Source organism: Synchiropus splendidus, chromosome 9 (genome assembly GCF_027744825.2).
Source record: "Synchiropus splendidus isolate RoL2022-P1 chromosome 9, RoL_Sspl_1.0, whole genome shotgun sequence".
Lineage (NCBI taxonomy): Eukaryota > Metazoa > Chordata > Actinopteri > Syngnathiformes > Callionymidae > Synchiropus > Synchiropus splendidus.
Window position 1 is genome coordinate 19,054,076 of NC_071342.1, and position 15,723 is coordinate 19,069,798.

The following is a 15,723-nucleotide window of genomic DNA, read 5'->3' on the forward strand; positions in this document are numbered from 1 at the left end:
GCACCTTCTATTTATATGCAAACGGAGAAATGCAGCTTTCCAAAACCCCAGCCAGAGGAGAGATCTTGAGAAAAGAAATTTGCATATACACCAAGCAAAAATGGAGGCCGTGGACGTCACAACATGCGACAGAACGTGCTCTAAAAGTGCCAATAACAAAAGAATTTTCACATTGAAGTGCAGGCGAACACATTATTTACGTCCACCAAACACTTTCAAAACACTTCACATGCCGTATCTTGGAACGAAGCTAATGTATTCGCTCGCACTTTAATGTGGATATATTTATTAGTTTGTGTGTTCAATACACATCTTGTCGTAAATAGTTTTCCATAAACACATTGCCATTGAATAGTGACGTCATCGGAAAAAGCTAAGCGCCGTGGACAAACTTTTGAATGTTTTATTTACATTGTCATGTATAATTTTATCCCACATATTAAGGGTGAGCAACAATTGTGGTTCTGTCTTTTTTTTTCTCTGTAAATTAAATTAAATGAAATTGTCAATGTAACTGTAAATTGTCATCAGTCGTCAGTGGAAATGGCTTCTCACTACACTGCCACCTACAGTTCTGGAATGCGGTGACAGCGACATACACTGGTTGGTGTGAACGCAATGTTTTCTGTAAACACAATACGCATGTGTGGAACTTTAGGGTGCTTTCCATTTGTGCTCAGCCTGAATATTCTCTCAGTTATGTTACGTTACCCATCAAGATGGGATTTGAAAGTAGGAAAGTAAGAGAACTCACAACCTTGAGGATGCGTAAACCAGAACGTAAACAGGAAATAGAAATAGAGTCTATTCAATTTCATAGGCTTTATTTGGGAATCAATGATATACGCTGAAAGAAAAAAAAACAAAAAAACGTTTTGCTCATTTGTGTTTCCTCTTTTTCTGGCGGGTTTTCCAGTTGTTTATCAAGAAGTTGCTCTGGATAAGGTGAAACTAGCTTTCATGGATGTCGCTCTCTTGTACGCAGTCTTGTATTCCAGAGATGCTAAACAACGTAACAATATGAACAGTGAAGTCTCTTGTTCGTGCTCATCGATAGGACCAGGCTCGGAGCCGCGTGTTGCCTCATCATCCGATGGTTCGAATAGGGTTCCGTCACGCTGGACTCAAATGTTACACTGTTGTTGCGTGTTAAAAATAATATTACATTCAAATTCAAATACCGTTTAGTCAACATTGCGTTAAGACCAAGAGCTCCTCAGGGCTCCCAGGAGTCGCCCCCTCTCTGGCGCCCTCAGTGGTCTGGGGGCGGCCCTGCGTGTACAGGTATGCATATATTGAGATGAGCAGGGCAGTGGAGGTGATGGAGCAAGAGGCGAGGAGAGAGAGAGGAGGGGAGGAGGAGGGAGGGAGAGAGGTAGAGGAGGGAGCCAGACACTTGGAAACGCTTCACAGCGGGACAAGCAATCGAATCTAACGGCGCTCAGCAGCCACGGACACGGACGAGGAAGGTAGGACGATATGATCATAATCATCCCGCTATGAGTTGGTCGACACGCTGTGGGAGGCTGCGGACGAGGTTAGGGGCGGTTGTTTCCAAGAACATGTCGCCTGCGAGATAGTTCCACATCCCCAACTGTTTGACTTTTGTCGCCCGTGAGTGGCGTCGCGCAGTGACGCTAATGAGCGTCCACGTGGTTGGCGGGTCAATGCGAAAGTTACAGGTGAAGCAGGAGCCGCGAAGGTTGTTGAGGCAACATGCGCGCACACAGGTATCAGGTGTCCACCGTTATCTCGGGTAGCGCGGTGACTTCAGAGGTGCCTGCTGGGAAGCGACGCGCTGCCACTTATTTATTCATGTGTCACATGAACGCACCGGCAGGTTACAAGCCAACACGTCGGTTTGGGCTCTTTCTCCTTTAGTCTTATGAGATGTGAAGTGAATATTGAATTTTAACGGATGCATAAGCGTTTATTATAACTGCAGGGCGAACCAAAGATATTAAAGTTATTTTTAGCCTTGTTTTATTAACATGCAATGACATGTTTATTATTGATGGTATTTTAGACCCAACGCCTTCATAGCTGCTTTGCTACAAATGTTGTCAGGACTCTTTAATGGTGTTCTCCCTCTCTGATCATGCACTTTTAATTAACACGGCCATGCTTATAAAAACGTTTTCATCGGGCCACAAAGAAGGCAGCGAAAATGTGGCGGCTGGTTGGACACACTCATTAATTTTCGTCTCACTGGTGTTATGGAGGTTGGAAACTTTCGTCCGCAGTTCGTATTCAAGACAACTAGAAGCAGGAGGGTGTTGGCCTTCAGGTACATGGCCACATAATTCACTGTTTAGTCTGGATTTACTGTCATGCCTTGAGAAGGGTTACGTAATGATAATGATAACTCAAAATAGTGAGATGTCATTGTGACTTGCTGGAACACTTGCGGAATACAACTGCTCGACGCAAGCAGTAGCAAATGAACAAATGCTCTCTAAAAAGTATCTGACTCTTAGGCGTGTTTCAGTTTGTTATCGTAGCAGAGTAAGGAGTAAATACATGAAAATCATCTGCCAACATCCACTAAATCATATCTAGTCGAGCTAATAGAATATTCCGATCTCATCACAGTAGTAGCCCGAGTTTTTCTCCATGTCCAATAAAACCATTTGAGATTGATAGTTATAATTCAGCTACAATATGTAAATATTATCATCCGTGGATCATTAACCTCTGGCTCCTTTTATGTTGCATTAAAATGAAATGGAAATATTGATATTCACACCTGCAGCATGCACATGCTAAACTACATCCGACTTGATGTTCCATTTCATCCAGGTTGTTGTCAGGTTTCCATGCGGCAACTGTACTGAGCTTCACATCTTGACTGTATATTTCATGCTGCAGCTTCAATGTTTGATTATTACCGTATGTAGCTCTGCAGTCAGCACACGAAGGTTTGTGCTTGCTGCCGGTAACTGCACACGACCATGTTAAGGCTGGATAATCGTTCTCCATCGTGAGCGATTCGGAATGGGGGAAAAATTTCTGATTGGAATGGATAGTCCATTTCTGACAGTTGCCTTGACTGACAGACTCAAATGAAACCCAAGATGAGATCTCAGACAGGGGGCACAGCACGGAGCGGAGGGAGGAGAAGTAAAACTGCAGTGGAGGAAAGGCACAGAGGGAAGTACAGGCTTGGAAGAAGCGATGGATATTGTGATGATATATTTCATTTGGACTGAATGTTCAATGGAGAGCGGTCGCTCTGTTGGGGGGGGGATTGTTCCATGGCTGCGTCAGGTGGAGCGGGTTCCTACTGTATGAAAATAACTCCATCATTCACTTAAATCTGTATTAAAGAAGTCAGTTATTTAGCCATTTAAGTTGAGTTATCCATCAGTCTACAAGGAGAATTTAGGAGTGCAGCTATGCATTCATGATGCTAGGCGTTATTCACGGAAGGCAACATTCAAGTGTCAAACCATCCACTTGGTAGATGTCAACTTAACATGAGCTTGACAACTTTTCAGGCTGAATGTTATTATACCGCACAAAGTTGCTTCATAACCACATTCACACAGAGAACATAGAGATCTTGAAACCCTCCTTTATATTTTCATTTCAGGATTCACATGAAAAAAAATAGTGTTAAAAACATTATGGAACAGCAGAGATAGCAATGTATAATAAATACATCACTATTATTTGTCTGTTTTATTGGGGAACCTTGAGCAGAATTTGTTCCTCTGTCACCAGTGTCATCTCTGAAATATAATGCTGCTACTGTCACACTTATTTATTCATTCTTTTAATGCCTTTGCTCATCTCCATGCATTAATTCATAATCAGAGTATCAATTTACCTCTCTAGTAATTATGGTATTTGTTTTCATCTAAGATATTGGGCAAATATATGTGACGTATTGTCGTTTAATATTTCATATTTTTATCAACAAGATGTTCCTTCAACTTGGAATGATGATGGTTGTTAGAGACGCTTTTTTTCAATTTCCACCCGTTCCAGCTGTGTGTGGTCATTATATCAGGCAGAGCAGTCAGGCAGAACTGAAGAAAACAGGTTGTCGGGAAACGCAGGGCTGAGGAGATGATATTGCTCAGTCTGTTATTTACAGGTGAGCCATCAATTCCTGCATTTCAGCTGCCTGTCTGGGTGAGGATTTGTCATGTCCCTCATTTAAAGTGCTGTATACATCCGCTCTCCTGGCATCAACTAAACATGCACCCGAAACGACCATAATGGTGTTGCTGCTACGAATACTCAAGAGATATTTAGAAAAAAAAAAAAAAAACAAAACGATATTGTGAATACATTTTTTAAATAAATTCTTTTTTTAATAATTCAAAAAAGATTTTTACTTTACAGGGTACAAAAACACATTGACCATATAATGAAAGTCTAAATATGGCCTTGAGATTCTATTTAAATTCATATTGAAATATATTAATTCACACATTTTTAAGTCTATTCACTTTCTATTGTGTTTATTTTGTGGCAGTATTTTGACAAGCTTGTGGATGGTCTGTTATTTCGCTGACTAAAAGAAAGAGCCAAAGTGTGTGTGCTAACATATTTTGTCCAAACATTTAATGATAGTGTGACATCTAAATAAATGGTAACTGTAGTCGGCCAGACGAAATACTCCTTAAAGAACATAGATGTCACCTGGCGTTGACCACTAGATGGCAGTGTTTTAAACATACTTTATATGTAAATTGTCAGAAGTATAAAAATGCAAAATGCTGCAATTTTAACAGATTTTTTTGCAATGTAGTTTGCCTGTGTCAGTTGTTTTGGTGACTGAATAGTGTTTTCCTACTTGTTGAAATTGAGAAAAAGAAAAGGTGGGATGATTGACTGGTTTGTCCAATACACGGAGAAGCACCACAAAGTGCAGTGACTGGGTTTTAAATCCGTGTCGGTATTCACAAACCGCCATGGCGCCTTGATGTAGGAGTGAAACGTTATAAAGTGACACAAAAGAGGAGAGACAGTGGAGCAGAAGTGAACGAGGAGAGGGGTGAAGTGCTGCGATGCAAAGGTCACCTGTGCTGCAGACGCACCGCTAAATGGTGTGTTTTGATCCCTCCACCGGGTGAGAAACCTTCAGCTGTTTGTGGGAGGGATGAAGCGTTTGAAGAGAGAGAGGGAGACAAAAGGAGATGAATGAGTCTGTACAGGCGATCGGCTGCCCTCTGACACAGCTGTCTGTGTTTATGCCGTCTGATATACACACACAGGCATCTACTGGGACGGCCTGGCCACCAAAGAGCCGCAGATCAAGCCAAAGAGGAGCCTTGTTAAAGTCTCCGCACGCGACTCCGACGTCCCCACAAGGTGTATTCTTGTTAGGTAATGATTCAAATTATTAGCCCGGTATTTCATTACCAGATAAAAGAGAGTGAGTTTGGAGACAGAATCAATGACTCATTTAGGAAACAGGCTCATTCACAAGCGTGAGACTCATTCAGTCAAACATGGTTTCCTGAATTCACCGTGTTTTTTATCGTGTATGAGTCGGTAAACTGACACCAGTACGTGACTTAAATTGTGTAGCTGCGCTTATTGCTGCTGAAATCCGAGTCAGAATCCGTCGTGGGCTGAGAGCGGTGAGGCAGATGGAAGGGGAAGTCTGCCCTGACTCACCGACTGGTGGCGGACATTACATTTGCTATGAATGGGGCGGTCCAATTGCTATATACACGAAAACAAAACCAGATTTCATCGCTTCATATGATCATCCCAATCCAGTTTTCTGCGCTCCCGATCATTCGCTGTTGCAGATCGATCAGAAATATTCACCTTCATTGACCAGTTGAACCATCAAAGACGGCCTGACGCTCATGAATATGTAAAATATTCATCGTCAAAAATGCAAACTCCTCTCCTTTCATCGTGTTTCCTGAGCCATTTTCGCTCTCAGAACTATCCACAATGGAGCGTTACTCACGCTTGACCTCTGTCACTGCATCATTAGGCTTTAATTAACTTTTAACACCTCGGTTCTCCTAGAATCAGCACAAAACAATTCAGTTCAACTGTGTAACCCAGCAAGTAGCTCAGTGGGAGGCCACTTCGCTCGCTGTTTCTTCACCCACCCGCAGGATAAGAATTACACACACACACTCATGTGATGGGGAGCAGCAGTCACAGATAGGGTTGTGGTCTCAGAGTCCAGTTCGTGGTCTCAGTAGTTTCCTCGGACACATACTCATCTCCAGCTCTGGGAAACTTGCACCCAGGTGATGAATGAATCTATATTGTCAATTGAATTCACTGTAAATGCTGGTCATCTCTTTAAGCGTGCGATGGTTTTCGGTTTCTGCGACCTCTGACCTTGATCAAGTAGAAATAATGGGAGGAAAACTGAACATGCTAGTGGACCCGTGAAAGCCAACCATAGCGGGCCAATAACGCCAGCAGAACCTCTGAAAAGCAACGACCCACTGCTCTGCTCACTCAACCATAAACTCTCCTTTTTTACAAGTGAGCCTATAAATCCGGTTCATATCGTGAAAATTATTGGTGACCAGACGGTGCGGTGGAAGAGGACAAATCCCAGCCTGAGTCATTAATGCACCTGAAAGAAAAGTTGATAAATATTTGAATGAAATTCTCAAATTCTATTGTGTTTTTCCCTCTACATTTATCCGCAGGAGGGCCACAGTGTTGCAACTAAACAGGCGGATACCTAAACACCAATAATGTGTCTGGAGACTGTTAACCGTCAAACTGCTGCTGCACCTGGCTAAACAATATGCGCCTGCACCTGCTTTTTTATGGATCAATTGGAGACTCCCTATATCAACTGTCTTGGTCTTGTCTCTGTCTCGACCTCCCAGTATCTTGGTCTTACTCGGTCTTACTCTTACCGTTACTCTCCAGTCTCGCTTATGTCTTGGTCTCGGTTGATGTGGTCTTGACTACAGTACCAGTTGCTGGTTTACGAAACATTTACATTTATATTTCATTAGTTTTTCAGTGTCATTTCTAGAGGAAGAACACCTGTCTTTTATGCATGTTTTATTCATTAAATGAGTTATAATATTTGTGTTTATCTATCTTAGCCTGAATCCTTTTGTCATTCCATTGCAGTTGACTGTGAGGCAGGTTTGGATATAAAGTGTTCAAGGCCTAAAATGTCATGGTTGAGTTTTGTTGGCCTCATTGTTTTCTGACCAGATTAGGGCTGCGACTAAGGACTGTTTTTGACTTGTTATCGCCGACCTTTATGAAAGGAAATATGTCTTGTCAACTCTTTTAGAGTGTCAAATGTTGTTTTAAAACTTATATTTATATATAAACTTATATATATATAAAGTTATATAAACTTATATTTCAGTTTTAATTGCTCAAAATGTGGTGTGAGAGGTAGTTGTCCTCTGATGTGTCCTCTGTGAACTTTGTGAACTTTGTGAACTCGACATCTTGGGTCACGATGGTTCCGTAGCCTCAGCTATTTCCCCTCTGACTGCGGATTCTGCTGAGAGTGCCGACGTCACGACTAATCGACTCACGAACCTGTTGGTGGCGAAGTTAATAGTTGACTAGTCCTAGACTTGATGCATATATGTGAAGCCTGAACCTTGTTCTCTTAGGTTGAGGAGACCCCTAAAAGTCAGTGGATGGTTTGGGCTTTCCAAGTTCAAGGAGGTGTTCCATTTGTAAAAACCTGTTTCAGTGATGTTCATTGCATATGTCATGGCTCCGCTTCCTGGCTCCGAGTCCTGGTTTGGCTTTTTTCCCTCTGTTCCTTTGGCACACGGCTGGAGCCGATTAACCCCTGATGAACTTGAATACATAAACACCTGGGCTCCAGCAACGTGTGCCAGATCGTTGCTTCTTGTTTGCCAGATCGTCACCTTTACCACATTGTTTCCTGTCAGTGCTTCGAGTTGCTGTGAGTCTCTTGCTGGTTCCCATGAGTTCGCCTATTTGTCTCCCGTTTCCTGAGTTTTTTGGACTCCTCGTTTCCCGATTCTCGTGGCTCTCCTTTGTTCGGTTTCTCGTTCTGTGTGCTAGCTAGCTCATTCAACTCCCGGTTCTCCTTGTTTCGGTCTCTCATTCTAGCTAGCTTATTTGGGATTTTTCTGTGTTGAACTGTGGTGCCTGAGTTTAGTGTTTGTTTCTTTGTGCTTCCGTGTGCTCCCTGGTTTCCTTTGTAGTTTATTCTCGGTTTCATTTGTGATTTAAGTTCGTTTTCTCCCGGTTCGGTGACGCTTTCGGTTTGGACTTTTTACTCATGTTTGTGCACTTCTGTTAGTTTGGTTATTCTGTTTTTTCATTCTGTGTTTGCTCTGTTTCTCCCGGTTCGGTGACGCTTTCTGTTGAGTTTCAGTTTGTTTAATTATTAAATATTATTTCTTACTTACTCCTACCTCATTGTAACTTTCACCATTTGCGATTGGGTCCCACTCCACGTCCTCGATACGTGGCCTTTAACTACACGTTCCTCGCAACGTGACATCCCAGTTCCACGTCTTCCACACGTGGCTCTAGCGCCCACGTCCCATTGACTCGTTGCAGCATAATGAGAATCACATCAGAATCTGTGCTCCTGAAAGATATTTGGATCATCTTAAAGCTTTTCATGATAAAGTATTAGAGCATGGCATTGAAGGAGCCATAACTGGAGAAAGTGCCTTTTTTTTGGAGCCTTTGTGGTCTTGGTTGTTGCTTTGTCGTCTCCTTTCTTGGTGGGGGTCTGAGCTCCCCGATACATGTTTATGTAACTATGTACCTGTGAACATTTGTGAGAAAGCATTCCACACCTTAATTTATGCATGGACAATTATTAATAGGCGCACTATAAAAGATGATCCTCACTCATTTTTTAAATTTTGCCTCAGCGAGCCAAGATCACAGGGAGTGAGTCCCAGCTGTTCTCCACATACATGGTCAGTCTGCCGAGCACAAGCCGGCTGTCATCGCTTTATCACAGCTGCCTGCGATGGACACAGTGCTACACTTAATGTCCCAAACAGGGTTTTGAGTTATGACGCCGTAAAAGATATTGGTTGCAAATGCGCGAGGAAGACCTTAAATATGTGACCAAAATATTTTTGCATTAACGCAGGGGGGCAGTTTTTCCTGATGAGAAATGCATGATCTGCTCTTTTACGCCGCTGACTTGCCGTGAGAGTTAAAAATGTGCTGAGTCGGGCTTTTACAGCCGCATGTCAGGCTGGCGGTGAAGAGCCCACGGAAAGGAAGGCATCACTTGAGGTGTCCGTCCCTTCGCTCCTGACACAACAAATAATCTGCCTGTGATCACTCTGCTAATGAGTGATGGCTTTTTCATGAGCACCGAGGGCCAGATGGAATCTGCTATTGATCTGCGGCGATAATCCAGATTTGGCCGGCGCCTCAGGCTCACTATGCTCTTGCTGATACCACAGCCTTTGAGGTTCAGGCAAGTCAGACACGATTGCCATGAAATCGATGGTATTGAGTGCTGTGAGCTGGGAGATTCAGCCATGAGGGAAGGCGGGACTCCCTGGGGAGAACATGGCACTTCCACATATTACTCTTCACTCGTGACAGCCTTAATCACATATTACTGTCACATTGGGTTTGGAGGAACAACTCATTATGGGCTGCGACCCGAGCATCCTTGACTCCAACATAGTGGGAACTGCTGAGAGCTTTTGTCGTTTTAGTGAATTTAGCCTTAGACGAAAGAGAAAGATGAGCCTCGTGCTTCAACTTCTCTCCATCAAATACAAATCCCAGAGGAGTTATCCATGAATCGGAGCTAATTCAGCTTTTGGGACGTCGCGTGGTCAGCATGGAGTTAGGTTTTAAAATAAAAATGCTGTGTGATTTTATTAGAGAAACAGGTACTCGCTGCAAAGCGTAAACCCATAATTTATTTCAGTCTCCTCTAAATACTTTATAGGTACATTTAACGTTTGCATGACGCGCACTTCCCTGCATTATATAACATTGATTCTGATACTTTACTTTCTAGACAGAAATTGAGCAGGGTGGAGAACAGTTCTTATCATTTTTGCCCCTTATTCCAGAGCAGCATTTGTGTATAACTGTGTAATAAGCTTGTCTGTGTGATGACCTTATGTTGTGTTGTGTGTTGTGAGTCGGTTACTTAGGTTACACTTCATATGAAGGTCTCATCTATAATGTATCATTGATACGTCACAGTGCATTTTATCAAGCTTTATGGAAGATATCAAGGATGTTCATAATTATGTATGACAACTTATAACAATTTCTTTAGTAGTAAGGGAGTTCTTGGCTTTAGAAGAACATTCATAACAGATCCTATAAAGCCTTATAAATGCTCTATGTTGTATTATTAATACAGGAAAAATACATTATAGATGAGTGCATTAACTGTTGTAATACAACAACAACAACAACAACAACAATAATAATAATACTAATAATTAAAACACACTGTTATTAAAATTGCTGCAAATAAATTATCAAAAGTATTGAATAAATAAGAATCTAGATATGAAATTAAGTAAATCCAGTCAACCACAGGGATGGGTGATATAAGCAAAAAAAAACCCAAATGTATTTGGATAAATATAAAATGTCACTGTCAAATATCAGTTAAGACAGTTTACATTGAGACATCGATGTTTCATACCTCTCATGGAAGGTTGTTCTGTTTGTAGCGTCACATACTGTGTTCTGCCAGGTTTATTTTGGTGCTAAATTGTGGTTCTCTGTGTGAGATGTTGGTAGCCTGGTGGTGGTTAGCGGAGGACGTGCTTGAATGTTTTCAGTCAGATCAACATCTGTTGCCGTTGTTTTCTGGAGAGAACGTCACAAAGACAGGTGGGCAGTTTTTGCTTTGGCTGCTGTGCTGCATGAGTTGATCTGATCCTCCTATAGCCATGTTTGGAAACTTATTTGGACCACTCACTCTAACAAAAGCCACTCTTTTTCTATTCTTAATGTTCATGAAAGACATGAAATTATTAAGATGAGACACAAAAAATCCCAATAATGGAGGTGCATTCATCTGTGGTCTGTTATTCAAAAGAAAATTCATAGTGTTTATGGATAAACAGTGGCTTTTTGAATGTATAAAAAGTGTAGCAAACGCCTGATATTCTCCCTCTGAAACTGGAATCTTTGCATGCAGCAGTTATCTTTTAAGTCGACGTGTCCTTGCTTAGATACAGAGCAAGAGTTTGGACCCCACACAACAAACGCCTGGCCATCTGCAACAAGTATTTGTTTTGTTGGCATTTTACACCAGGACACAAGAGACACAATTATCTGCCAAAGCTCACCCCGACATGAGCAACAATAGAATATACGTCTAATCGGATCAGGCCAGTTGCTTGGAAGAGCAGAGGAGGAAGAGACAAGAGCCAACGTAGATAATAAGTCGAGCTGAAAAGCAAAAGTGAGACATGAGCAGAAGGAAACAGCAGCTCAGATTAAGATGCTACAATGTGCTGTGCTGAGGAGCGCAGCCACAATCTGGGAGGAGAAAGTGAAGAATGGATTGATAGTGACATTACACCCCGTCCAGGGGGAAGGTGGTGCAGCGAGGACCGGCTTGCTTTGACAATCTCCCTCCTGCTTCGCATGTACTGTTTAATTGCCCCGTGCATAGCTGAGTGAGTGGAAGGTGTCCACCTGAGCCAAGTGTTTTGTCACTCGCACCTCAGCACATGCTTTTGCTCACACTCACCGGCTCTCAGTGGAATTACAAGTTCATTCGATGCCACGGTCTTTGTTTAAAGTTAAAAATCAGGTTCACAACAATTTATAAGGCGTCTAATTCACAAAAAAAGTAGCTTTTATCGGCCATGTTTGTATGTTTTTTCGAGTACAGTACAGTATTTCTGGAAGCCTCCAGCTCATAACTCATTCTGCATTGTAGTTACATTCAAAGGGCAACTCAAGGTTTTCTTTTCTGGCTCTCTGAGTTAAAACATATAAAAAAATCTACTGGTGCACAGTGAATGTAGCAGGAGTTATGAATGTTTTTCATGTGTTATTCATGGTCTTGAAACATTTAGAACCACTGTAATTTGCCTCAGTTTTTTTTCTTTTTCTATGTAAATCACATCATTGCAGTGACTTTCTGGGATTAATGCAACACACCACACAGAATTATTTTTAAAAAATCCTCACCAAACTAATATTTTCATAATAATCTATTAAGAAATAAACACAAAAAGAAGCATGTTAATTGAAAATAGTCCACTGCTCTGTAGTTAAAACTGGCTTCTTTTCATTTAGATTTGTCTTTAAAAAAATACTGGGAAACAAATAAGAAATAATACGCATCTTTTGAAACTTTCTTTTGGTGAATCATCACCCGCACACGCGCCAGAGTGTGCGCTGTCCAAGGTGCTGAACTGATAATTCCCATACTGCCGACACTAGTTTTGCCGCTGTGTCATGAAATATGCCCTTGAATTACAGAGCGCTTTTCTCACTTTGTATTTGTTGTCCTGACAATAAACGGTTGTTGAAGCTGGGTTCCAATAACAGTGTAACTTTTCAAGTGCTTCGTTGGTGCCCATATTTCATTCTGAGTCATCATGTTCTCGCTGCTGCAGAAGAGCTGCGGCTGGAAAATCCCATGTCAACTGTCAGCGGACGGAGGCGTCCATCTTCATCAGTCTCTCCCCATCATATTCAGCCATTCGTCATATCTGAGATGTCTCTTGGAATTTGCAGCCAGGGTTAGCGGGGAACAGATCGACGACAGGGAGAGATCAGTGCGCTTATGCAAAGTGAAGACGAACTTACACCAGCCCTCTTCATAAATTATACACAAGAACAGAACAAAAAAACTGGTTCCACATTCAAGAGACAATTTGACGGAAGACAAGTACTTCATGCACAAGAGGCACTTAGGGGAAACAGAAAGGAAAAAAAAAAAAACAGGTAAAGTAGTTTTCAGCAGATCTTGTTAAGTGGAAGAAAAAAATGTGTTGAATGTGCTAAATCAGACAAAGGAGGATACTGAAGTGTTCATGTCTGTGGAGGAATCTGCATGGACAATGATGATTTATAGTGGGTGAATATTTGCAAAAACAAGTCCATGTATAGATGCATGTACTGGGCAGAAGATGATTTATGAATCGTAAATAATGCTGACTTTCTGTCATAACATGTTGGCATAACTGGATATAAAAATATGTGTGTTATGTGACTAGTTGTTAGTATTGTTACACATTTATTACTGCTAATTACAATACTAAAGATCATGGTTAAGCTACTGACAGTTCAGTAGAAGTTTGCAGACAGTCATGCGCATACATTTCCAATAACACTAACAAAATGAAAATGAATGGGCCAATTTAAACTGCCACACACGCACTGCTACCTCTGGTATCGAGACATATGTCGGCGATGTGTTTAAATATATCCAGCAGCCTCTTTCTCACTCACCTGTAATTTTAGTCTAAATCGAATTTGCGAGACATTTAATATAACTTTACAACTTCAGACGCAAGAGGAATTGTGTTGCCATCATTTTCCGCTGGCGTTGTTTATGAGTCTGTTTACGCTGTCAAATGTGGTGTGTAGATATGATATGAAATCAGCAGATTTTGGAGGGAGATATGTAAATAAAATTGTTAGTAACCACCTCAGTCATTAGTATTTATAGAGGTTCTTATATTTACAGCACAACTCTTTAATATTTAAAATCTGTATCAAGTATGGAGATTATAACTTATCCTTCTGCTGTGTTACTCGAAGTACCAATACAACACATGACGTCACAGAGCTGATTTGTCTTGAGATGTCTAGACCCGAGTAATGGTCCTACGAATTTATTGAACGATATCATTGTCAACAATATTTTTATTATTTTTAAAACGGCTCAGGAGGCATGTTTTTGATGTGTTTTCTTATTTGTTGTAACCACAGCTCCTCCATGTTGTTGGCCTCACCTCACTTATTTGGTTTAAAGCCAAAATATTCCCACACTATTATCTTATTTTCTCCTCCCTTCATTTCTTCAACACTGTACTGTGTTGCTCTTCTGGAGTCTCACTTATGACTGACTGCTGCTGAGCCTTAAACTGTGCTTTCATAGCAAGATGCGACAGACAAGAGGGATCACTTTGTTCATTCCGCCTGGAGATGCGTCTAAAAAAAAAAAAAACCGATGCAGAGTGAACCCTCCTGTTAGTAGGCGCAGACGAGGTCGTGGACTGACTCAGGAAACTGGAGTGGAGGAGATGAAAATAGTGAACATGCACATAGCAATTAATGACGAAGTTCATTTTTATTATCGTTTTAATAATGGACTGTGCTCAGAGAGGGGTTTCCAAGTCACTGGAATAGGCTCCACCTACTGTGACCCTGTTGTGCAGGGATGGGAAACTCGGTCATGTGGGACCGGATGTGAACTGTCCACAATGGGGAGTCAGGAAGATTACAGGAAGATTGGCATCAGTCTCCTTTTGAATTTTTGGAGGCAAATTTTAGCGTGAAGCATATCTGTGGTTCACCTCCACCTCTTAGCATGAGACACTTTTTTTTTTTTTTGTTTGGTCGTACATCCTCTTTTCCATCTTCCATCTGTTTCACTTTCAGGTTGTTGAAAACCTCCGGGTTGCTTCCTTGTATAATGTCCACTTGCTCGTAAAACAACTCAAATCTCTGTTGTGTGGTCTGTGTCGACGGCTCACACTTGAGTTTCGTGTGTATAAAATTGGACGATGAGTCAAATACACTTATTGAAAGTGTGGAGAGGCCACAGAAAATGAGGAAGGATTCGCCTTGACTTTGACACGTTTTCCAATGCAGGGCTTCTTCACCTTTTTGATCTCGGGGTCCACCTTTTCCAGAACAAGTGGGTCCAGGCCCCATTCAAGTAATAGAACTGATTCATTACTGTGAGTACTGATTTCAGAATTACTGATTTCATTTGTGTCCAATAAGCGTACATGTAAACAAACCAAAACCTTGTGAAAATGACATGAAACCATGTGATCAGCGCAAAGGTACTTGTCATGGAAAAGTCCATCCAGCAGCAGAACCATGTTCACCAAATTTACTAAAGAAAAGAAGACAAAAATACCCTTGATGCAAACTGTTCAGAAAATTGGAAAAACTATACATCATGAATATAATTCTGAAAAAAATAAATATAATAAAGCTTGAAATATCAAAATATTTTGTTTTTCATAAACTCTAAAGAAGATAAGTAAAGTGTAAATGAAAGTAATTCATTTCAAAAACTGCTCCAACAGGTGAACAGTGTTTACTGTTGGGGGCGCCATCACTTTCTTGATCATTTTTTTCTTTTCAATATATAGTTGTTAACTATCACAGATTTGCAGCTGTCAAGTCAATTCAGCGACACACTACTGCCCCCATATGTGGCTAATGTATTAAAACAGAGCATCTCACGGCCCAGACGTGAAAAACAAAAACCTTCTAGCGGCCCTTTAGGGGGCTCTCACAGCCCAGCCAATGGGCCTCGGCCCCTACGGTGAAGAATCACTGCTCTGCTGGGATGCTTCTGGTTTATGTGTTGCAAACCTGTATATACTGTAGGTTCACCATACAGCTGCCATATGACGCCATGGAGTGGAGGTTATTAAATGCTTTGGCCTCGTGACTGGTGAATCGAAGTCAGTAAATGGAATTCCTCTTATGCTGTAATAATACATGAAGGAGTACTGTAGACGTGATCGTATGAGGAACCGCGGTTCATTTTATACTGTCTTCTCTGGGCTGTTGGTTCGCTGTCGCCTCGTGGGCTCAACCATGAGAGGCACTGTG

At 41.5% G+C, this 15,723-nt stretch overlaps 1 protein-coding gene across 1 annotated transcript in view; it reads left to right on the forward strand.

The window, feature by feature from the left end:
• Nucleotides 1-1,346: 1,346 nt before the first annotated feature.
• cdh23 (cadherin-related 23) overlaps nt 1,347-15,723 on the forward strand; it is a 181,402-nt gene continuing 167,025 nt past the window's right edge. The window contains exon 1 of the mRNA XM_053874275.1: nt 1,347-1,469. The gene's annotated coding sequence lies outside the window, so the exon portion shown is untranslated. The remainder of the gene's footprint in view (nt 1,470-15,723) is intronic.